Source organism: Eretmochelys imbricata, chromosome 12, assembly GCF_965152235.1.
Source record: "Eretmochelys imbricata isolate rEreImb1 chromosome 12, rEreImb1.hap1, whole genome shotgun sequence".
NCBI lineage: Eukaryota > Metazoa > Chordata > Testudines > Cheloniidae > Eretmochelys > Eretmochelys imbricata.
Window position 1 is genome coordinate 35,928,937 of NC_135583.1, and position 24,917 is coordinate 35,953,853.

The following is a 24,917-nucleotide window of genomic DNA, read 5'->3' on the forward strand; positions in this document are numbered from 1 at the left end:
TGCTGTTACAGCTTCAGTTTGGCCCTTGGGTGTGTCTACGTTATGATACAGCCTTTAATTACATCAGGGGTTCTCAAACTGGGGGTCGGGACCCCTTGAGGGGGTCGCGAGGTCATTACACGGGGGGTCATGAGCTGTCAACTTCCACCTCAAACCCCGCTTGCCTCCAGCATTTATAATGGTGTTAAATATATTAAAAAGTGTGTTTAATTTATTAGGGGGGTCGCACTCAGAGGCTGTTTATGTGAAAGTGGTCACCAGTAAAAAAGTTTGAGTCCCACTGAATTACATGATCACATTTTCCACAGGACCCCGCCTCATTCAGTGCCTAGGATGGAGCTACCGTGAGGCTCCATCAGGTCTGTGCAGTGAATGAGGCTGTTGTCTGTAGGGACCCCTTCTTCATTTGTTACTGAAATTGGAATGTGTGCAATGAACAAGGCAAGGCACTGCAGGAAGAGGAAGGATAGCCACCTGGTCAAAGCTGCCCTAGAAAATTGGATTCTATCCCTGCCTGTGCCACAGAGTTCCTGAGGGATTCTATTGAAGTCACTGACACCAAACTTTTCAGAGGTGGTCATTAACTGAGTCAAGTATCACGGGGTAGCCGTGTTAGTCTGTATCCACAAACACAACAAGGAGTCCGACGGCACCATACAGACTAACAGATTTATTGGAGCATAAGCTTTCGTGGGTAAAAATCTGAAGAAGTGAGGTTTTTACCCATGAAAGCTTATTAACTGAGTGTTTCTCATTTTCTGGGTGCCTGCCTTGAGTGATCCGATTTGAAGAAGTGTTGAGTACTCACAACTGCCACTGAAATCACTGGGAGCTGTGCATTGAACCAATTAAGTCCTCTATAATGCTAAGTACTCTGCAGTATCAGGTCCTTGGCATCTCTGATCGGGCACCCCAAATTAGTGCATACTTTTGAACTTAATTTCTCTGTGCCTCAGCTCATCATCTATACCCCCTCCTCTCACTGGGGTGTTGGGAAAGTAAATTAATGTATGTTTGAGAAGCACTCAGGTGAGCATCATAGGAAAGCCCACGAGGAATTAAGTAATTCTGTATTCAGAGTAGGGTTTGAATAGCGTGCAGTCAATAAAGCATGGGACCACATCTTGAACAATGAGGATAAAACAAAATACTGAAGAGCTGCTCATTAAGTGTACATTGTGCATAAATCAGGGTTCTTTTTCTTGTGGAAAAAATACTATGTGATCATGTAATTAAGAATGTATCATGATACATACAGAGAAGGAAGCCAAATTGAGGTTTCACAGGCAACTTAATTCTGGTATTTCCTAACTTCTGAGTGCTAGACTTTGCAAACTTTAATGTTCTTTTAACATAATTTTTTGTGGACGATATATATATTACAGCTGGGCAAAATTTTTCAACCCAAACTTTCTGCAAAAAATACAGATGCAGTGACACTGATACGTTTCATGAATTCAAGTTAATAAAACCAAAATGTTTGTTTCAGGAAAAAAAGTACTGAAAAATCAAAATGTTTCATTTTGACAATTTTGAAATGAAACATTTTGATTTTTCTATTTGAGACAACTTTTCATTTTGAAATTCCCTTTAAATTTATTTTAAAAAATGTTTAAATTCACTTAAAAATCAAAACATTTCATTCAACCTGAAATATTTTTTTTTACTCTTCATTTAGTTGAAAATTTTGAAATTTTTTGTTTTCAGTTAGACCCCCCAAAATCCATTATTCATCCATCTTTCTCTCTCTCTCTCTCTCTCTCTCTCTCTCAAACACCATCAGAGAGAAGGTAAAGGATAATTTTCAGTGAAGTGAGTGAATAATTCACAGACGATATTTTTCTGATGGTTTTTAATTTATTTTCCTTCTCTCAGAACATCCACAAGCAAATTAGTTTCCTCAGATTTATTCAGTAGTCAAAGTCATTCAACACCCTTTTTTTGCTCTGTGGCTCGATAGATAAACAATTTACTGTGACTATTCAATACTTGAGATCTGAGTTGTGTTGCTTAGAAGTCACATGATACTGTTTCTGGAGTGGATAACATACAACTTGGAAATGTGCCAACCAAGGATCATTTGTCCCAGTAAAACTCTATCTTTCCAATGTGAGAGGAGAGTGAACATAAATTGACAGTCACAGAAAATGTTATTTTCAATCAGTATTTGGCAGTCACTTATTTTGTCCCACATAAAATGTCCTTTCCAGGAGTGCTGTTCACTTGCGACCCAGTTCCTGGACATCCCAGGAAGATGGTTATCAGTGCAAGCTGTGGACTTGGGGAGGTTAGTGAGAATCTTTGATGTATTAAAAATCACTTTAGAGTAAGTGTGAGAAGAAAGGAGAAAGAGGAAATAAGATATTTAGATTGTAAATTGTACCTCTGCCCTTTGCACATGGGGTTGGTTTGGTTGGTCTGCTTCATAGCCATTCAGCACTTTGAATATTAGCACCTGCCTGTGTTGACCTCCTTTCTAATTCATGTTGGTTATTCCTTGAGAACTGATAAATATGTTTGTTATGTACAACCACAGTAGGGACACAGGACTGGAAGGGATCTCCTGGGTCATCGAGTCATCAGTGCTCTGCTATGGCAGGCAACCCCGTCCTATAATCGTGTTCATAAACTTAACAAGCTCTACCTTAAAACTAGTTATGGTTTTTCCCCCCACTACTCCAATTGCAAGGGTTGTGCCAGAACCTCACTTCTCTGATGGTTAGAAACCTTCTTCTAATTTCCAGTGTGGATTTATTCAGGGCCAGTTTATAACCATTTGCTTTTGTTGCTAATGTTGTCTTTAAGTTTAAATAGCTATTCTCCCTGTGTGGTGTTTATCTCCCGATGTATCAATAGAGACGAATTGTATCCCCTCTCAGTCTCTCTTTTGGTAGGCTAATGCAGCTTGTTCATTCCAAATATGGGTTCTTTCTTCTAATCCACTTTGAGGGGAAGCTTTCTGAGCCAAATCCCCCCTCCCAGGGAAACATACTCCATAGCCTTGGTGAGTTTGAAGTCTCCAAGTTGCTGAGTTTTATTCCACTTGAGGAGGAGTTTTGGGTTGTATGGAGAGGATAGGGGATGTGTCCAGGAACTCATGAGGAACCTGAAGATCTGGAGTTCAGTCTGGTTTCTTCACCTTGTATCTGAAGATTTCCCAGCTTTGCCCCTCCCAGCAGCCCTACACTATCCCCTAAACCCAGATTGCTTCTGCAGGGTGCTGTTCAAGGGGCTGGTGTACGTTTCTGCTGGTGAAGTGGAAGAGGGTAATATGCAATGTAGGTTCCACTCCAATCCATCAGCTTTTGGGACCTATAATCCTGCTCTCTTGCCATGCTGGGGAGATGAGAACGGAAACCTCTTTTGAGTTAAATTTTTAAAATAGTAATAAGGGGTCAGAAAACTGTAATTAAGTTCAAAACATAGTGTTTTGTTTGCCAGGTGCTGAAGCACACGAAGCAGGCTTTTGCTTGAGTTTAAGAGCAAAGAATTCACATCTCCAGGGTTGTTCCATAATCTACAAATTACTTTACAACGATCTGTGTGTCCAGAACACATGGCAGAACTGTGTTATGTTTAAAATAAATCACCTACCAAAACCTTCATTTAAACCATTCAAAGTTGTCCCTTTTCATTGCTCCTTTCTCAGTGGAAAATTAATCTTAGGAAGTGATACTGCTGCCCAATAAAACAGAAATTCCAAAAGCATGAAGGTTCTCATGCTGAACATTCAGGATTTTCACAGGAAGCAATAAAACGGAGGAAACTCACGGCTAGAAGTGAAATGTACCATACAGCCTGCACAAGTCTAGCACAGAGGGATACAGCCAGAGTCTGGACATTGAGGGTATGTCTACACTGCAGCTGAGATTGAGCCTTCCAGCCCAGGTAGACAGACCCGTGCTAGCTCTGCTGGAGCTAGTGAGCTAAAAATAGCAATGTGGACATTGCGTCATGCGTGGCGGCTCAGGCTAGCTACCCACGTCCAAGCCCACCCAACCCCCGGATCAGAACTTGAGTGGCTACCTTGAGCTGCTGTCCATGCCACAACTTCCACACTAATAGTTTTAGTGCAGTAGCTTTGAGCAGACCTGGCCTGTGTTGTCTACCCAGGCTAAGAGGCAGGCTCCCAGCTGCAGTGGAGACATACCCTGGGGGACCTGGAGAGATGCAGTCAATGGGCCAACTCCTGGCAGTGTCAAATATTTGCAACTCCCACTGGAGCAGTACGTGGGCTGCCTAGATTTGCTAAATTTAAAGACACAGACACTTTTAAAGATGGACCAGGATGGGACTGGAATTCTAAGCATTTCCAGTCAATCACTCCCTAGCTAGTTACCTGATTTGGAAAATGGTTTCACTGTGTTATACATCTAGACCTTTATTTCCCTTTAACTTTTCTGCTGGTGTCAGCCATTACTTATTACCTGCATTTAGGTGATTGTCTTTTGTATATCTGCAGTAGATATAGTCTTACTAGGAATGCCCTACGTGTATTTCCATTGCAAGGTGGAAAGCTGTAGCAAACTCTTTTGCTGCATTTAGGTTTTAGCCTCAACAGTTCCTAAAGCCAAATAACCGACTTAGTGAATCCCAGAGACCTCCACAGGGAGGAATAAGTTATCACAAACTGTACTGCATGACTGAATTTTCTCCAGAAAAAAAGAGGAATTATTCAGGAAATAGATTATTCTCAATAAAACTGTCTAAAAGCTGAGTTCTCTGTCCAACAATGAAATTAATCAAAAACAGTCCAAATGAGTAAAAAATACCAATTTATCAGAATCCAGATGTCTCTGGAGTCCCTCACATTTCCCATTAAAAATTCAGTTAATTCTTTCTTGATCTGAAGTTGCTCCTCACAGAACCATATAGATCTATGTTTAAGCTAAAGCATTAAAACACAAATAGAATTCTAGAATTCAGAGCATGAATCACTCTCTCTGAAAGATCTGTTTTGGAGGCTTCATGAATTTACCCGTGCAGATGCCTTATCCTGTCACAGTTGGGATGTTGGTTTTTGCATTGTCTTTAGCACTTATGCAAGAGACACGAGAGAAATATTGCAGTGCAATATTTCAGTGCAAGTGCAGTTCATTCTCATCTGGCTATAAAATTTAATATAGATCATAAAACCAAAGGGAGGAGGAGAAGCCAAACCTGTGGAGCAGCTAAAGAGCACTGAAGCTTTCTCACTAGAATTAAATCCCTTTTGGAGCAATTTACCTAACAAGCTTTTTAATCCAGTTATAAATAACACCACAGTCTGAGACAAAGAACTGCAAAGGGGTCTGCTCAGTTTACAAGGCATTTGTGTTATAGACTTACAGAAAGCAGCAGTGAATGTGCTCTCTCTAATCCAAGGGGGAGGTGAAATTCTGAAAGTAGCTGGGCAAACTTATCTCAAATATTTATCTTGTTTTCCAGTAATAATAGAGCTTTGTGCTCCTACTCTCCTCACCTCAGCCTTGTTCTCCTAAAGTGCTCAGTAGCTCTGCAAATCAGGACACGTTTAATTCAGGTGCCTAAATATGGAGCTAGATGCCTAACCTCAACCACCCAAGTTAGAACATACAGTCGGTGTCTTTATAGAAGCACACAGGAGGCAGTTAAAAAATGAGTCTGTTTTATGAATGTGGAGATGGAAATATATGGGGACTAGAACTGCCTTCTGCAGGGTTTCTTGCACCTTCCTCTGAAGCAGCTGGACTGGTCTCCATCAGAGACAGGATACTGGGCTAGATAGACCACAGGGCTGATCCAGTCTGCCAATGTCTGTACTTCCATGGGCGTTACGAGTATAACTACCATAAACTCAGAGTACAGAGAGTTCTGCTCAGAATGAATTTTCAGATGTGTGTACCTTGCAAATCTTTATTGGATTGTGCTGGTTTGTGATTGGTGCAGTGATCAGTGAAAGTTACTAGTACATACCTCTGTAAATTGTCATCGGCAATCTCTTCATATGGAAGTTGGCAGTGATACCACAAGGTGGTGCTGTTCAGAGTTTTTTCTTTTGTAAAGGAATGAAGGGATTGGGATGACAGAATGACTCATCAGCTCTACTCTTTTCTTTGTTGTTCTCTCTCCTTTTCCTTCTCCCTTCTTTGTTTGCCTTACTCTTCCCCTGGCCTGGTTGGCATTTCTCCCTTTCTACCCGTGTAGGAACACCACCTCCCCGAATGACTTTAGCTACAAATAATCGAAGAATTCTTCTGTTGACATAGCTGCGTCTACACTGGGGGTTTTGTTGGCATAGTGATGTCGCCGGAGGGTGTTTTTTCACACCCCTGATCAACATAGCTATTCTGGTATAAATTTTAAATATAAACCAGGCCTACCATGGCAACACCCCAACTACTTATAATGTTTGTGGTTTGAATCAAACTTTTAGTAGAGCTTTGGTTAGACCCTGTTTCTGTGTGGAATATCTTCCACAGCTTCATTAGTCGGGCAACTGAGCACATATATTACTGGGCTTCACTCAGTGTTGCTTTTGGCTTTGCCTTTAAAAATAAAAAAAAAAATCAATCAGAAAACGCTTTAATGCAATGTTATGATTAAGACTTTAATTGCACCAAGTCTGGAAATTCGAGGTCATGATTTTCATAACAACAACTTAGCTAAGTTGTACATAAAGGAGCCTCAGTCCAAGCTTCTAATTTTGCACCTGCGATTTTGTGCCTGCAGTGAATTGTGGGTGCAAATAATAGCATTTAGATGTCTGGCTACCTGATCTGGAGGCATAATCAAGCAGTTAGATGTCTAAATGCTATCAGCTGTTCCTGAAATGCATTGCGGACAAAGGAAATGTGGGTACAAAATTAGATGCCATATTAAAAATATTTGGCTGATACTGTATTTTAAAGCATATACAGTCATAATAAATCTATGCAAAGAAGCTGAGTTAGGGGATGTTGTGGAAATTATAATTGTGTGTTTCCTAACTTTAACGTTAGTAAAATCTCAGTCATAATGTTGCATGAATGTAGATCTTTCATTTGTATATTGGTTTCTACATTGGTTTTATAGGTAAGACTACAAGGAGTAGGCCCTTAAGAGAATACTTTTAGCCTTATTTCAGTAATCATGATAACAAAAGCTAAATGTTAAAAGCTAAATGTTTGTTTAGATAAGGAAATGCTCACAAGATTTTTTAATTCCCACAGTAAAAGAATCGATAGCTTTTAATGACATGCTTCTTTCAGTTCTTCTTTTCGATATCTCTAGGGGCTGCTGGTTGTTCTGCATCCATTATGGCATCAAAACAAATGTTACTGCAAGGAAATCTGTCCCAAGCCTTGAAAAACAAAGTTAAAGAACAAAATATGAAGAAGCCAGAGGCTAAATTTGTCTAGGTGGGGTGATGTTTACCGTTGCTGAGATGCGGGAACCCAAAGCAACTTTGCATAGTCTTTATTAATGAATGTCTGTAATATTTTCAGTGTACCTCGCTGCAAAAAATGTAGGGACAACTGGTTTACTAATAACCCAGGCCTAAATGATGTATTGCATTACATGACAGGACAGCAGGTCACAATGTGGATATAAGAGACTCTAGAGACCTCTTGTGGACAACACAGATTTCTTTCTTCTTACACTATATGTCTGTGTATTAATGAAATGCTGCATCTCATTTATAAGATCCTGTCTGATTTTTTTTTTTACCTGTGTTCCATATGAATTTGTGGGTCTCTGCTTTCCCATGCTTTATTTTTCCCTTTCATGGCATATCGTTCATCTTCTGAATTGTCATTGGCTGTGATAATTATTTTAATTTCTGGGCAAGTTATGACTGTTTTATTTCCCTTTTAACAAAAGATGGCATTTAAAGCAGAACTCCTTGGGTGCAGCTTTTTGTTCTGTCTTTATATGGCCCCTTGCACAATGGGGTCATGGTCCATGACTAGGCCTCCAAGGCACTGGAATGATACACATAATTAATAAGAATCTCTCTCTCTCTGGTGTTCCAAGTGCTGTAATTGCAAGGGAGCATGGGCTGCCCTGTATTATGAAATGTAAGGGTACAACCTCCTTTTTTAAATCAGGTTGGTTTCCAAATTCCTTCATTTATACTTTTTCTTCTTTATACTATTCCTTCATTTATACTTTTTCTTGTTAGACAATAGCAGCTTTACTGCCTCTGAAGAAGTGGTGTTTCCCATTGTCGCGGGGTAGGTCCATCCCATCAGGCGGTGTCGGGTTGTGGGGGAATTAAAATAGAGCTAGGGTGGCCAATGTGGCCTAATTTCCCTAGTTGCCATAGCAGCCCTGGCTCCTAAGGCAGCGTTTCAAAATGATCAGGGTCAGTGCAGCAGCCCTTCAGTGATGGACAGCACGGACAGATGGCCCGAGTCAGTAGGACACCCATCTAGGTAAGGCGGTGTGGCCTAGCAGTCAGAGTCAATAGAGCGACCCTCTGCGGCAGGGCAGTGTGGCCCGGTGGCCGGAGTCAATAGAACCACCCTTTGAGGCAGGGCAGTGTGACTTAGTGGCCAGAGGGTGGTAGGCTGCCATCCAGGGGTGGGCAGTGGCTGGGGTAGGAGGATCCGGACCCTCCCTACTCCACCAGGTCTCAGCCCAGGGTCTTATCTGTGGTGGGGTTGTCCGCCACTGACTCAGTGGGGAGTTGCTACAAGTACACTCAGTGCATGTATGCCCGTGACAATGGACCAGCTGAGTGAATGGCGGGACTTTCCATTCTCCCCTCGGCCAAAAAAAGACACTCCCTCTCTAAGACTCCATTTTATACATCAATACAGACAAGTTACGTACTGCCCCTCTGATGTAGTTAGTTGACACCCTCTGACGTAGCCGGTTACCACCCATCACCTTATACATCTCTATTCATCACACTGTCATCCTGACCTTATCTTTAGGCTGGGTCAGCGTGTTCCTGTTCTCTTTAGGGAATGTGCTGGTATCGAGGTGTTCTAGTACCACACTTCTGGAATGTGTTTGTGTGAGTGCTCTGTGCCTAGCACCTCTTAGGAATGTGTGGTTTTGCAATATCAGCCCTGTTCTTGCCAGATTCTGTGAACAGGGCCTGCCTCTAGCTCCCAGCCTGATTTTTCTTTATAACAGCAAAGTTTTGACCGCCACTTTAGCCGAGGCCTCAGGCCGCTGATACAAGGGCTTATATTTTAGGCCCTCTTCCTACCCGTCCTCCCACAGCTAGTAGTCTTGGGGATTCCGCACTCTCGCCTTTGTCTGTGGTGTCAGGCATCTGGGGGTTGGCTGGCCTACATCCTGGAGCACTGGCAGTCTCTTTGCAGGAGCCTGCAACACACTTCCGTTCCCCTTGCAGTCAGCCCAGACTGAGATGAGCTGCTCCCTTTTATATCCTGGTTCTAGCTGAAGCATGCTCAGCAGGGAGGGGGGGACATGACCTCCTTGGCCCACAGAGAGTGCTTAAGCCTTGCTGAATCAGTGCAGGGTAGGTACACTCTGTCACACCCATGTTACACTAACTCTGTTCCTCTTCACAACAGTGGAACAGAGCTACAAAGAAATGGTGTTTTTTTCCCTCCCATAGAAAATTTGATGAAAATATAAACAATGCTTTTTGTTTTGTTGACATTTTTCTATAATTTTTTTGGATTTACTTCAAAGAAACAAAAATCTGGAAATTATTATTTTAATTTATTTATTTACATATTAATTTGGAAACTGGGAATTGAAAAAAATCAGCCAACCCAGGCAAAACTTGTAGGTTTTACTGAAAATTTTCATTTGACCAGCTGAAAGTTTTCATTTGCTGAGAACCAAAATACTTTCAAAAAGGTTTAGTTACTGAGTATTTGTGGTGACTTTCGATGAAAAACCCTAAAAATATCATTGAAAAGGAACCTCTGAAATATTTTTCACAGAAAATTGCTTTTTTGTCAAAACACAAATTTCTAAGAATTTCCACCAACTCTACCATTCAATAAAAGCCATGGTCTCAAGAAGGTTAGCTTGAGTATGTGGAGTGAATGCTTCCTAGATATCTTTGTATAGTCTATGGCTAGATTCATGGCCACTCTGTTTTTGGTGCAAAATTATTGTTAACCTTGATTGTTAGCCTAGATCTGGGGAAACAGGAAGTGGACATATAACTAACTTCCTCACACTAACCCAGCCCTGTGCACTGCTTGGCCAGACTGGAGAATCTGGACCTATGTCACTAAATATTGTTTGCATATCATCTTTGTAGATGTATGCTGACAGACAGATCTGCATATGCATATATACAGACACCATTTTTACCAAGGTAGGTGTAGCTGATATGTGAATTTCAAGATTTACTACACCGCATCTATATAGGTTCAACAAAAGAAAATAAATATATCTTTTAAAGTGCATTCTTTCCTTTGGGCAGGCAGGCTTGTCCATCTGATCCTACTTGCACTGGTTATTTCTGCAGGATAAGTTATACCTTTATATGGGAGGGAAAGGATCAACTTGCTGCTCGGGACAGTTTCCTCCTGTTTTCCCATGTGTGTCTCCCCATTTGGTCACCCTCCCTTGGCCTGTCTTCCATGGGTCATAGTTAATATTGACATTTCCATCTGGGAGAATGGTGAGACAGGAAATTAAGTGAAGGAGAAAAAGTCTTTTCCCCCTAGCTTTGCAGTAAAATCCTATTTTGTGTGCTACAGAGAAAGCCCATTGCTTTATTCCAAGCAGGTATAACTGAGGTTGATGTGCTGTTCCCAGTCCTCACCCCAGGGCATTCTCCTGGAGACTGAAAGCAGAACATGGTCCTTTGTATTTAATCAAAGTTGGCTGGCTTTTTTAAAAATAGTGGGTTAATTCTAGGTCTTGTCAAAACTTTTCTGTCAACCCAAAAACTTTGCAATTTTGAACCATAAATTTTCTGGTTTTGGCAACCAAAAACCCACAAAAGTCAGGGGTTGGTTTATTGATGAAAGTGATTTTGTGGTTTTAGTCAAAATTTTCTGGAGAGAATCCTGCCCCATCTCCCCACATTTTCAGACCAACTCTGATCAACTCAAGGCTTTGTTTTATGGGAGACAAAGTGATACTGGATGGATTCAAAGGAATGGTGCAGAAAATCAAGGCGTAAGACTGGTCACAGAAAGAAAAAGCCTACCCATAGAAAATACTAGTGGCAATTTGCAACGGTGTCTGGTCTTTTGGGAAAATGGTATCATTTGCGCAGTAAATTTATTGATCACTTATGAATGTTAGTGGACAAGTTACAATTCTTCCTGTTGAGCTAAAGATTAGGTTATCCAGCTAGGGAACATAAAAATATATAGTGACCATTCACATGACAGGAATACCAAATAAAAAACAATGGATTCTCCTAGTGATCATTTTGTGAACAATGGATAATATTTTTTCTCCCAAACTATTCACTAAAGATTTATGAACAAAGAACACATTAACAAAAACAATCCCCACTTCACAAGTAATTTGAGTAAATTGTTAGCTTAAAATAGTTCACCCATTGAGAGCTAAAGCAAAGAACAATGAGTGAAACTGAAATACTTTCCCACATAGCCTATGGAACTCAATGCCACAAGATGTCATTGTGGCCAAGACGTCAGCAGGATTCAGAAAAGGATTGGACATTTATAAACATAACAAGACTATCTAGAGTCACAATAGTAAGGATTTTAAAAATAACTAACAGCCTTGGAAGGGATAGAAACACTTCTGGCTTCAGGGTAGAGTCCAGACTCTAACTACTGGAGTTGGGAAGGGAACTTTCCCTGGGGAAGCTATTCCATAATTACCTACTGCAGAGTTCTTTGTTCCTTCCTCTGAAGCAGCTGGTGTTCTGGATTAGGTGCACCCTGGTCTGATCTAGTCTGGACTTTCCTTCTAGGCGTTTGTATGCAAGTTTTATTAAGTCAGTGGAAGCCTGTCACTCCCATTCAAGAGCAGAACTTTGCCTAGCATGAATGTAGCTATTCAATCCCCATATATCCTGCCATATTTTTCCTAGGAAGGACTTGTGAGCACTTTAAATATTTGTCTTCGAAACTGGATGTCTTTCTGGGAGATATGCCTTTGTCAAACAAAACATGCACTCAATTTAGGAGTAATGAGATGATTTTCTCTGGCCATTATTATACCAGAGATCAGAATAGATGATCTAACGGTCCCATCTGGCCTTAATCTATAAATCTATATGATTTGATCCAGTTTGTGAATTAAGAATAAAAATAAATTTATATGTACCATGTAACACAACGTATCCCAGGGCACGATATGTCCTTGTGTGGGGACTTCTCCACCACCACTGAGTCAGCATTAACCAACCTGAACAAGCTATTATATAATTACCAGATTTTACAGCCGTCAAAGTTCTGTCCTTTGTACAGCAGCATCCAGGAGACTAAGATTAGGGAAACCTGAGTCCACTGAAACAGTTATTTTTTGTTCTGTGCTGAATATTATGTGAAGGTTAGAGAAACCTGCTTTCTCTCTCTCTCTCTCTCTCCTCAGATGGTTGCTCTGTCAACTTGTCCATCAGGGTACTTTTAACATTGTGCTGTTGGGTTTTTAAAAAATTCTTTAGCCTGTACGGTCTGTGAACTGTTGAGGAACCCCACAATAAAGTCAGAGGATGCTGGGTATTTTTAAGACAGCTCAGACACAGTCCCTAGCGATATATTTTTTCCCCCAGTACAGTCTTGGATTCTGGCCATAGTCAAAGCCAAATATGGACCTGGAATCTGAAGTCCTGTCCTACTTTTGCTCTGTCTTTTTTTCCAAAGCTTTCTCATTTCACTTTGACAAATCACCAAGAAATATGACTCTGAATATTATTTTTAGTGGTACAGCTTATCGGCCAATTAGGATTTTAATTTAAAAATACAAGAGCCTATCTCTCCGTTCACAGTTATTCTGTCCGATAAAAAACAATTGTTTGGTTACAGACTACATGAATCTATGTTATCAGGACTCATGAACTATCTTATTTGCTTTGTGATATGAATGTTTAAACATATTTTTAAATTTTTGGGGGTCTCTTACTTTTATGTGCCATGAAAACCTTCATGATCTCAGCAGGCTATTTTCCTGTTGTTAAGCCCTGAACCCTAATCTGAAGGAAACAAGCCCAGCTCCTCTTATTTTCAAACAGATAAGATTTGTGAGGTTATTAATCACAGGTTCAAATGCTACAGTGGGAATAGAAAGTGATATACAGTTTTATATAAAACTTGTCAACATTCATTACAGAGTTGGACCATCAGTCCAGTGGGAGCTTTAGACAGTCATTATGTGTCTGGTGTATGATAAAGAGCGATTTAACTGCATAAACAACCATGACATCATGCTGAACTTACATGTGCTTTCATCTGCCTCCTAACAATACAATATCTTTTTAGTGCATTGCATTATGCTTTGATTCTCGGATGGGGGAGTTGTCTCTTCTCCTGTGTATCCTTTTATCTACCCACCCTTTTGATAATAGAATAAAATACTATTTTTCTCTAAAATCTTTTTGTCATTTTGTTCAAGTTTATAGGGATAGACATTCAGCTGCTATAAATTAGCATAGTTCCAGTGAAGTCAGGTTAGAACAGTTGAGGGCCTGGCCTGTCAAGTGGTCTCTTGGCCCGTCCATATGCTGAAAAACATCCACCTCTCCCACTGCTAGTAAAACGGAAATTGTCCCAGCAACGACAACATAGAACATCTATCTCCATATAGCAGTAATTCTGGATAGTGTCCAACCTACTGAAAGAAAACATATTTGTATTTTCAGTGCACATTGTTATTATTATTTCTTAGGGATCTAGTCATGGGCCATGCCCCATTGTCCTAGGTGCTGGACAAATACAGAGCCAAAAGACAGTCCCTGCCCCAAAGAATTTACAATCTTAGTATTACCTGATTCAACCCTTCTGCTCAGACGGGGTCTCAGATTCACCTGTTTCATGGGTGAACTAAATTTAAAGTTAATGAAGCCATTGGATCACTTGACAATTGCTGGCACAGTACAATTTATAACGGGACAGATTTCTTCTTTTGGCGTCACAATAAGCGTGAACAGCCTTCGGCTAAAGGTGCTGTCATCAGTCAGTATAACACTGCTATTATGGTGATGACGTAGTTTAAAACATTCATATATAACCTGTCAAAGTCTTTTCAATGGCCATTTATTCTGAGGCCCCGTTCTCAGATGAGTTAGTAACAGTGCTCTAAGACTTTTAGTATTACTTATTTAGGACTGGCTCGCAGCATCTAAGAGTGTGCGAGGTGCCTTGCAGGAGCACAGAGTATATGAGCTTTCACATGTGCACTAATTTCTACAACACAGCTTCCGTTTGAACCATTTCTGGGACCGACCCCCTCCTTTGAAGCACTGTGGGATCAGGGTAAAGGGTTCTGGGCTTGTAGTTGATGGACAGCTGTTCTGAGTAGCTGAGGAAAAAAATCACAGTGTGAACAAAAACCTGAGAAGCCTTGTTCTAAGGGGTAAAAGACGTGAAGTCATTTAGTAAGCCGCAGGCAGGCCCTTGGCTGCACTTAGGTAGGATTAGCTCTGGCCTCTGGAAAAAAAATAGCCTCTGAACCAGACGGAAATGTGCAGCGGGTAGAGAGATTACACAGTGTGGATGATAAATACAGCTTCGTTCACGCATCAGCACTGCAGCCTCAATAAACAACAAACTGATGCTACTACAATGTGAACCCAGAGGAGAAAAAAAAGTCTGTCCCCTCCCATAACAAAACCTTGGCCAATGCCAGAAAACAGAGGAGCGACCCCAGAAGAGGTCCTCTCAAAAGAATGGCAATCAGCTTTCAAAGACTTTCCCTTTATCCTATCCAACCTCCCCACGCCACACAGGGGAGAGTGCTGAACAATGGCATCTCCAACAGAGGCAGTTGTGCATTTACAGATACAAAAAGGTTCCTATTTCACAGAAGAGGAAGGATGGTCAAGTGGCCTGCCTCCCTGCTGCCTGGGACTCAGGAGATGAGAGTTCTTGGTCTTGGTCTACCACAGACTTTCTTGTGAATCTTGGCCTCTCTGTGCCTTGTTGTCCCTCCTGTACAATGGGGATGACAGCACTGCTCAACCACACAGGGCTGTTGTGTAGCTAATCACATTAAAAAGACGATGAGGCTCTCAGATACTATGGTAATGAGAGAGCCAGATAAGTAGCATAGACAGGATCCCAGCCCTCATCTAGAGATAGACAGCTATCAGTGGGAACAATAATACACTTTGGATCTTGTTAACATACTGCTGTAGCTCATTTCCACTGACTACACCACCATTCATGGTTTACCTTCATAACCACTGTACCCAAGGCAGAGCTGCCTGGAACACTCTACAGGGCTCTTCTGCTTTACGGGTTCTGAGAGTGATGTTTCTTTGCTCCTCCTTGTGGTTGATACTCTTTGCTGCACCAAGCCAAGCTCAGAGATGGGCCTGTGATTGCTGCTTTCAGGTTGGCTGGGTTGACAGAACCAATGTGAAGACTCTTGGCCAGCACGTTGGGTTTTGCCTTGGCAGCTGCTCCTAGTGCTTAGTAGCGTGGTTGAGCTTTTATCCTTGCTGTGTGCTGGAGGGAGAATTGGGGTGGGATAGGGTGGGGTTGGAGTAGTGGGGGTCTCCACAGCAGGCTGAACATACTGTGCTTCTGAACTCAGTAGGGGAAACGGTACTGGGCTGCATACAAGCGAGAAGAATCCTACCTGATGTGATTCAGTGACTTCACTCTACCGCAGGAGTGACCCATCCACCTGCCAAGATGGAAACAAATACATCCGAGTTTTAAATTCCTGGAAGGGAGAAATGTATTTGCTTATTATTTTACCAACCGGCTCAAGAATGCTTATTTTTTTACTCTCTTAACACAAACAGAGCTCGGAAAGCAGAGCTGGGAGTGGAGCCGAATTCATTTTGAATGCTGATGACTGGAGCCCCAGGGATCATGTGAAACAGGCAGTGCTATTCCCAAGTTCCTGAATGCTACAAAGTGGCTGTGATGGAACCAATAATAATAGAAAATAAAATGTGGGCGTTTGGCAATGTTTGGGATTACAAAAGGGAAGCCCAAAAGAAAGTTATACTCTGTTGTGAATTTAGGCTGAGATGTTTAAAGGGGCCCAAGTTAATTTACAGGACAATTAAAGAGTCCCTGACATGTCGTGGGGGTTGCAGCATGCCATTGAATCGATGTACGTTGATACTGTATCATGATCTGATAACACAATGCCCTTACGCATATATGTAACCATTTGACGAAGATGAGTTAGTTGTCATTTTGGAGCCACTCCAAGATTGATCTCAATGAAGTCAGATACAATTCTCTCTCTTTCCCGCCTCCTCCACCCCTTTGTGTTCCACTGTCATGGACTTTTTCATTTACTGAATCAGAATGGATACAGAAGTGCTGCGATATGGTGAGAGGGGATTTCCCCAGTACTGTTAGTTCCATCAGAGCCTAGATGCAACGGAAATCTCATGAAATACCCTTTCCCCACTATTTTCTCAGATCTATTCTGCAGACCCAAGAGGTGTAAGTAGCTGAGATGGCCATCCATACTGAACATCTATACCTTTTGAGTTTCTGCCATCCCTGGCATATTCTCAAGTAAGCCTGCTGTGGGAACATGGCTAGATATCTGTGCAAATATCTCATATCATACTAGGCGCCTGCCTTTTTCCCAGTTCTCCAGCTGGGTTGACTAAGATACAAAGAGGTCATTGATTCAGTGACTAATTGATTTGGGCTGAATTAGAAGCACCCACAATGATCTGAATGTTCTACGGTGAAATCCTGGCCCCACTGATGTTGGTGGGAATGGGCATCAAGATTTCATCCCCAGGTTTTTGCTGTCATGATACAAACACTCAGGAGTGGGTCCAGGAAAGAAACAGATGTAGAGAGACTCCACAAAAAGTCAGTTCCACTCTTTGTGCCTTTTTAAAGTTTCTCATGCTCTGAAACAGATTTATATAAGGGAAGCATGAGAGCGCTACGGCTAATTCCATAGCTGGTTATTAGTATGTATCTGTATTTTTAATGTTGCCTTAGGGATTTATTCTGCATATGGAATCAGGAAGGGCGGAATAGGTCCTTTATTTCTTGGGCTAAAAACGTTCTGGTTTCCTAAGTCCCAAGAAATGAACTGAGTTTCTTTCCCTTATTAATAGCACATTGCCAGACTGTGTCCAGCTATTCCAGGAGCACGTCAGGGAGCCAGGACCCCACCCTCTTTGTGCTCCAGTGTAACCTCTAGGTGTAATTGCAGCCCTTGTAGTCTCCGGAGTGCAGGTATTGCTCCCTCTATCCACCCCACCCTCCCAGGTGCAAGACACCCCAAAGTAGGTGAGGAGGCAGGGGACGGAGGTGGGGCTGTGGCTTGGCTCCGGCCTTTGCACTGGTCAGAGGTGGCCTGGTAAGCAAGTGAGCAGGGGAAATATGTGCCTCTCTATGAAGGGTTGTAGCGGTCCCAAGAGTGTCAGAAATCCTCTCAGAGGCCCCAGTGGGGAAGTGTAACCCCCACCCCCAGTCAGGTGTGCTATGCAGCCCCCCTCTGTGCTCAGTGGGAGTCTGTTACCACCATAGCTGCTTAGCTCCAGCTGTAGATAATTATGCTTTTAGCTTTGGAGGTCACAGGTTCAATCCCCAGTGTGCAAGCTGGCACAGAAGTCCAGCACAAAGGTGGGGTTGTATGATAGAACCCACACATAATACCTCCAGCCTTTACTTCATAATTAAAGAATACCATCAAAATACATGAACCAACCGAAAGGAAACACACCATCTTATTGGAAATGCAATTGCCCCCGGGATCAATTTGGCCCATTCTATTTCCACTCCAAGGGTTTAGGGCCCAGTCCTGCAAACCACATGACAAAGCCTTAGTGAGACACCCTGGTGAGTAAGGGTGACTTGCATGAGTAAGGGGTTTGCAGATCTGGCCTCTTAAAGATCCATCTATGTTATTTAATTTGAAAAGCATGTGAGTGGGAGGGAAATTTTTACTGAAGTCTTTTGCTCTCAGTGTTTTGATCTTTACATAGATATTTTGCCTAAAATGTACATTTAGTTTTACATTTCAAGGTTTCTTTTTCATGTAAGAGAGGATTTGATTATGGCTAAAGACTGAAGCTGTAAAATGCTCCAGTCTTTAGTCAGAAAACGGCTCAGTGTTTATGCAATCCCCAATTCTTCCTTTTAAAATAAAATTTACAACCTTCTGAAATGGTTTGTACAGACCTCCCAAGCTTTGATTTCTTGCAGAGTTTTTGAAATGCATATTAGCCCTGAGACTGCTAACAGACTGAAATAATTACCCTCAAAGGTAGGTGTTAATGCCTTCGACATTTGCCTGCCAGTTGTCTTTATGCTTTTGAGAAATTTATGTACCAACTGCCTAAGATTTTACTGCCATATTGTATTCTTTCCATTTCTCTTAAGAGTTAACCTCCATGCTATGGGTTTGCTCATTCATTTATAACAGCAATCCTTTAAAAAAGTCTGTTTGTTAAAAAGGACATATGTGTGTCACTATATAATGTTACTCATTTGCAGAATGTGGGCCAGATTTTCAGCTAAAAGTAGATATACAAATACACACACAATTTGCATGCAATTGCATCTCCAATTTGCCTGTCAGTTACTACAGTGGTGTAGGAAAATCAGGCAATTGCACATTTAGCTGGTATACTGGGTGCATTGGTTTATGCAATTATGTGAGTTGTGTGCATAGTTGCACCCATTGCATGCTCAGGTGAAGTGTACATTGATGCATCTACATTTGTCTGAAAAGCAGGTCCAAGTTACATTGGAACTGTCCCAGCTGTGTTCTTAAATCAACTTTATAGAGGAGAAGAACAGAGCTATTTTTGGCTAGAATTTTTTAATGACCCAAGGGATTTAGATACCCAGCACCCACTGAATGAGAATTTTTGCCTAATGCTCCTTAGATCAATCTAATATTAATGTTTGTAGTATACACAAATCACGTGAGACACATTTCTCAATCAGTGGATGGGGTCTTAAAATGAGATCTGCCAATTAATACATTTAGGAAGGAGTTAAAGAAAAGGGTTTGACAGCCTTTTGTCTTTCTCTTTTTTCTCATTCCTATGGTGCATTACTGTATTTGGGCAATTAAGCTCCCAGGAAGATGGGCAATATTGTGTAAGCATCTCCCATAATAAAGCTGTCAGTGCACCTGAATCCTGATCTGCAGCACTCTCTACTAGTCCTTCACTCAGTGGTTGTTAACTCAGATACCATGGTGATGGGCACATTAAAAATAGGTTAGACATTGACTTGCTAGAGCTGAAGAAATAATTATTTGATTCATTTCAGCCTTTAGTTCTGTGAATGGCTGGAGACATTTCAAATATATTTATTATTTGCATTCATTATTCAACGCTGATTTGCAAGTTTCAAGTCCTCTCAGGAGAATAATAATTGGTCTGTGGCTCTTTTGTTGATCTACTGCTGTGAAGATTTGTACTATGAAATCCTCCCTGTGGTGGTTAGCGTATGTCAGATCCTTGTCACATAGTGCCAGAAACAAACTGAAGGCCAAGTCCTCAGGTAGTGGGCACAGCTTCACCTGGCTCAGAGTCGTTCATGAAAGTGGATCAAATAAGGTCTCCTGAATCCCTTGGGCTGGAAGGGAACCTGGCAGAGGAGGTGGAGACAGCGCTTTCAGATTTTCCTGGAAGCACAAGGCCTTGCAGTGAAAGCGAAGGGGGTGGAAGCCTCCGCACACACAGCAGTGTTGTTTCGGGTCCTTGACTGGGATGACTCATTTCTAGCTAATCAACCCAGTGAGAATGGTGAAATTTACAACTGAAGATAGAATTCAAATGTCGATGTTGCCAACTTTTCAAAGGCTGGAGCCTCAAACTTGTTTGTGTGAGGTCCTCTGAGGCCTTCAGACAGCGACATAGAAAGGTCACAGTGAGGGATGGGGGGAAATTGAATGGAAACTTCTTTTGAAGTAGGCCACAGGCGTGCTTCCCAGCTCTGCTGCCAATTTAGTTGTAGCTTTGTGAGGATGAAACATGAACTGGTGTTTACTAGGGTATAGGCTGAGGCCATCAAACTCATTTCATTTGTGACTTAAGCCAGGCATTAAACATAGATTCCCTAGAGGTGACAGGCCGATCCATGATGCCACCATTGCCCCATATGTATATCTGAAAGCAGGATGGGTTTTCAAACGCAGTACCTAAAAGCTTTAAAGCAGGGTGGGGCCACACTCCCACTCTGATGCCTGGGGACTGGGCAAAAAACATGAACTAAAAACTGTATAGAACTTCACCACCCATAAGTCAGAGGCAGCTTTTGTCTCCTGGTGTACGACTTACAGCAAGTAATACAGCAGGATATTTCCATATCTAGTACACTCAACATACAAATGCTATGTGATTTTAATTCTCGTTTCCTCATGAGTTCTCTTCTGAAAAGCAGAGCGACGACTGCTCAACAGCCATTTCCATTTTAATAATCTAAGGTGGCGTTCGCCCTGTCAAATGAAGAAATATGTTCATTTACAACCAATGGCTTTAAAGAAAAGTCCTTGGGCATGTAAACTAGTGTGACTCCAATTAAAATTAATGGCGTTGCACTAGTTTACAAGCAGGGCTAAATTTTGCATCTCTCACCCTAAAACACTCCTTCTCTCAAACAGGACCCAACTCTGCAATCCTGCTTACATTGAGTAAACTGGGTTTTCTCTCAGGTTAAAACACAGCTAGGTGACACAGCTCCAAATTTGTTAGCCTGCCTCTTGATGGCTCTTTTCAGCTGTGTTAAGCTACTTCAACTGAGCTAAAACAATTGAAAAACATACCCCTTGTAGCCCATCAAAACAAACACCTATGGATGGCATAAGAATGTAAGAACCATGAGAATGGCCATACTGGGTCAGACTAATGGTCCATCTAGCCCAGTATCCTGTTTTCCGACAGTGGCCAATGCCAGGTGCCCCAGAGGGAATGAACAGAACAGGTAATCATCAAGTGATCCATCCCCTATTGCCCATTCCCAGCTTCTGGCAATCAGAGGCAAGGGACACCCAGAGCATGGGGTTGTATCCCTGACCATCTTGGCTAATAGCTATTGGTGGACCTATCTTCCATGAATTTATCTAATTCCCTTTTGACCCCTGTTATAGTTTTGGCCTTCACAACATCCCTGGCAACGATTTCCATAAGTTGACTGTGTGCTATATGAAGAAATACTTCCTTTTGTTTGTTTAAAACCTGCTGCCTATTAATTTCACTGGATGGCCCCTGGTTCTTGTGTTATGTGAAGGAATAAATAACACTTCCTTATTCACTTTCTTCACACCATTCATGATTTTATAGACCTCTATTATATCCCCTCTTGGTCATCTCTTTTCCAGTCTGAAAAGTCCCAGTCTTTCTAATCTCTGTTCACATGGAAGCTGTTCCATATCCTTATTTTGTTGCCCTTTTCTGTACCTTTTCCAATTCTAATATATCTTTTTTTGAGATGGGGTGACCAGAACTGCACAAAGTATTCCAAGGTGTATCATGAATTTATACAGTGGCATTATATTTGCTCTCTTATCTATCTGGGCAGAATCAGGCCCAGACTAAATGGCATCTATAACCTAATTTAATAGTTAGAAGCCAAAGCCCCATATAACGTCTGGTTCATAGCTCTGGAGTGAAAGTTGATTTGTGCTTGGCAAATTCTGTTGGGGCTTTATTTTTTCAGGTGGCTAGGTGTTGGAATTAATTGGGTTGGTTTGTATGCTGCTCTGACAATTGCTGCAATTTTCATATCAGGGTCTGACATGTTAAATTCTTGAGGGGGGTGGTGGTGGGGCAAACGTTAGAGGTTTTCAGCTTCTGAACAATTATAATTATCTGCAATCAGCATGCCCTTCTGTAGATACCAATGCTCAGAGAGAACGTGCCGAGTGAGATCTGACTTACTAAGAGCATTCAGGGAAAAATTCATGGCTGTAGAGAAGGAGCAGGGACATTTAAAAACAGTTTCTGTTTACAGGAAAGTGTTTTCTGTTTGTGTTTTTATCCTGTATTCCAACATCTGAAACACACATGTACAGTTTTTTAAGATTTTGCCTATCTGCTTATATCTTGAGGATGGGTGCTGCAGCAGACATCTTGGCTTTAAGGTGAATGTGTGCAGTATACACAAGCTAGCTGGTAAATAAACATGCCATGAGATGCCATGCTCACTGGTCACTAATGTTTTAATAACTACCATCCTCCTAAAGGACATCTCATTACCTGATCCTTAGTCTAAAGAGTCACTGGGGCCTCATGGGCCACACTGAGAAAACATTCACTTTGGCCATCCTTCTGCTCGCTGAATGTCTTTTCTAAAGTCATTTGTTTCTCTTCAACTTGGGGCTTATGGACCAGCTGTGGCACAGAGGAGTTCATCTGCTCATTTTCCCCTTGAAATCCAGACCCTCTTCAACATCATAATCATCTCTTCAGCCATGCCAGAAACACAAGGTGGTGACATCTTGTGGGGAATGAGCTTGAAGAATCGGTGGCCTCCTAAGGGCATTGGAGGTGGCATACTCTAGTATAGTGGTTCTCAAACGTTAGTAACCCAAGGACCCCCATTTTGATTTAAAATTTTGACATGGACCCCCAAGACCCTCGCTCAGCCTCAGGCCCCATCCTCACTCCACCCCTTTCCTCAAGGCCCCACCCCACCTCTTTCCACCCCTCCCCCTCCTCTTTCCCGCCTCTTTCCGCCCCCTCCCCCGAGCTTTCCCAATCCCCCCTCCTCCCCCTCCCTCCCAGCACCTCCTGCATGCTGGGGAACAGCTCCCAGCATGCAGGAGGCACTGGGAGGGAGGGGAAGGAGTTGAGGGAGAGACGGGGAGGAGTTGATCAACAGGGCCTGCGGACCCTCTGGAGTACCCTCATCCGCAGAGCCCAGTTTGAGAAACGTTGTTCTAGTAGCCTGTCTCCAACGGTGGCCAGATAGGAACCCTCTAGGTCATCAAATTCAGTCCCCTATCCTATAATCATATCATATAATCAAATCCAGGCATCCCTATCATCTAATACCATTCTTGAACTTATCAAACACCATCTCAAATCTAACTAGGCTGTGTGCCTACTGGAAGGCTGTTACAAAACCACACTCCTCTGATGATTAAAAACTTTCTTTTAATTTCCAGCCTACATTTATTCATGGCTAGTTTATGTTAATTTCTTCCTTCTTCAGAGGAAGATACAAGAAACCCCATAATGGACAATTAAAACATTAAGATACTGTTTTAATGAGAGATCAGAGAATCAAAATTTAGATAAAACTAGAAGTTATGAAGATAGCCATTAAGTTTAGCTCCAGAGCCAAACTTTTGCAAAGTTCGTGGATGTTCTGACCTGGGGATTTGTTCAAGCCCATCTTTCATAAACTCAAATGTGGACTATTAAGTTCAAGAAAGTTTCATAAGCTTTTTCATGGTTGTGAAAGGAAGAATTTCCTCATATTTCCAGCTAGATTTCAACAACTAAAGAGGTTTGGCTAATTAGGGAAACATCCAAACCTTTGAATTCTCACATAAAACTCCAGATCTTTGCGCTGCCTCCTCATTGGCTTGGGTGCAAAAGTCTCTTATAAAGAGAGGAAAGCAAAGCAGAAGAAATATTTAATGTATGAGAATAATTACTCCCAAATAGATTGCTTTTCAGTGTTTCCTATGAGTCCTCAGCTGTTCTCTAAGAAGCTGCAAGTTAGCTGGATTATAGAGAGAGTCAAGGGTCACATCACAATCTTATTTTCATCTTCATTAGCCACTTAAATTTGGGGATAAATTCTATGAGCCAGATGGGCCCTCTGCTTAGACAAGTGGAGAGGACCCAGCTCATGTGAAAATTCCTTGAGGGTTGGAGAAAGTCCTGAAACCCATGGGACTTTGATGATGGAATGGCTTTGACCTGGGAACTTTCCTGGGGCCCCAAGGAATCCTGTCCATGACTGTGAGGCTGGGATGTGGTTCCTTTGAGGCTTGGGTGAGGACTGAGCTGTAGAGATGTAGCCTAGCAAAGCAGCTTTTGTTCCAGCTTCTGGAATCTTGGGAGCAAGCAGAGCAGTGGGGTGGGGCCCGTCCTGTCTGCATCTGTGTATTCCGTTTACAGTGGATCCCTAGGGATGGGAGGTGGCACTCCTGGGGTTTAATCTGAAATGTCAGCTATCGGCTATTGTGGGAGGTAAGATAACAGACTCACTGGAGCAATGGTCTGAGCCAGTACTGCAGACCCTGCTTTCCTCTTCCAAACAGAAATCAAATTATGAGCTCAGCAAAGAAATAAATCATGCCCAAGGGATTGTTGCAAAGATGAATTGAGGGCCTTGCTTTCCTAGAGGGTGAACACATGGAACAGCAATCAGTCTGCTCTCCATGTGTAGGCCTCGCTCTCCCCCCAAATGGCTAGTTATTAAGATATTTACGGTTAATATGAATTTCCCCTACCATAAATCATCCTCCTTTCTACCTGCAGGGAAGTCATAGCAATCAGTGACCCAGCTCAATCAGTTAACATGGCAACCATCATGTTCTTGTAAAATGAAGATTGTAACAATTTAACATCATCATAAAAACAACAAGAGGAGGAAAAATCCCTGTGCTAGTATCTGATAACTTGCTGTAATCAAGTGCTTGCATATCCTTTTCTTAGAAGGCTGGTAATTGGAAAGTTACATGGTTTCATTTGTCACTGAGCAATTTATGAACTGTTGGCCAAATTCTGATCCTGATTATATGGTCTGGGTGTTAATGGGCATAATACAACTGACTGCATGGACTGCTGTGGATTAACCGGCATTCTGTTCAGCCAAGCCAAGCACATATCTTTGGGGGAATTGCTTCCTAGCAAGATGGGTGTACATGATCCAGGGAGTGTAACTGCAGAAAAAAGCAAGTTACCTGAATTTCTTGCTTAAAAAACA

At 41.9% G+C, this 24,917-nt stretch overlaps 1 protein-coding gene across 1 annotated transcript in view; it reads left to right on the forward strand.

Moving 5' to 3' along the window:
* The window catches only part of LOC144272697 (uncharacterized), a 51,959-nt gene extending 38,550 nt beyond the window's left edge, over nt 1-13,409 (forward strand). The window contains exons 15-16 of the transcript XR_013347636.1: nt 2,211-2,287; nt 7,231-13,409. The gene's annotated coding sequence lies outside the window, so the exon portion shown is untranslated. The remainder of the gene's footprint in view (nt 1-2,210; nt 2,288-7,230) is intronic.
* Nucleotides 13,410-24,917: the final 11,508 nt, after the last annotated feature.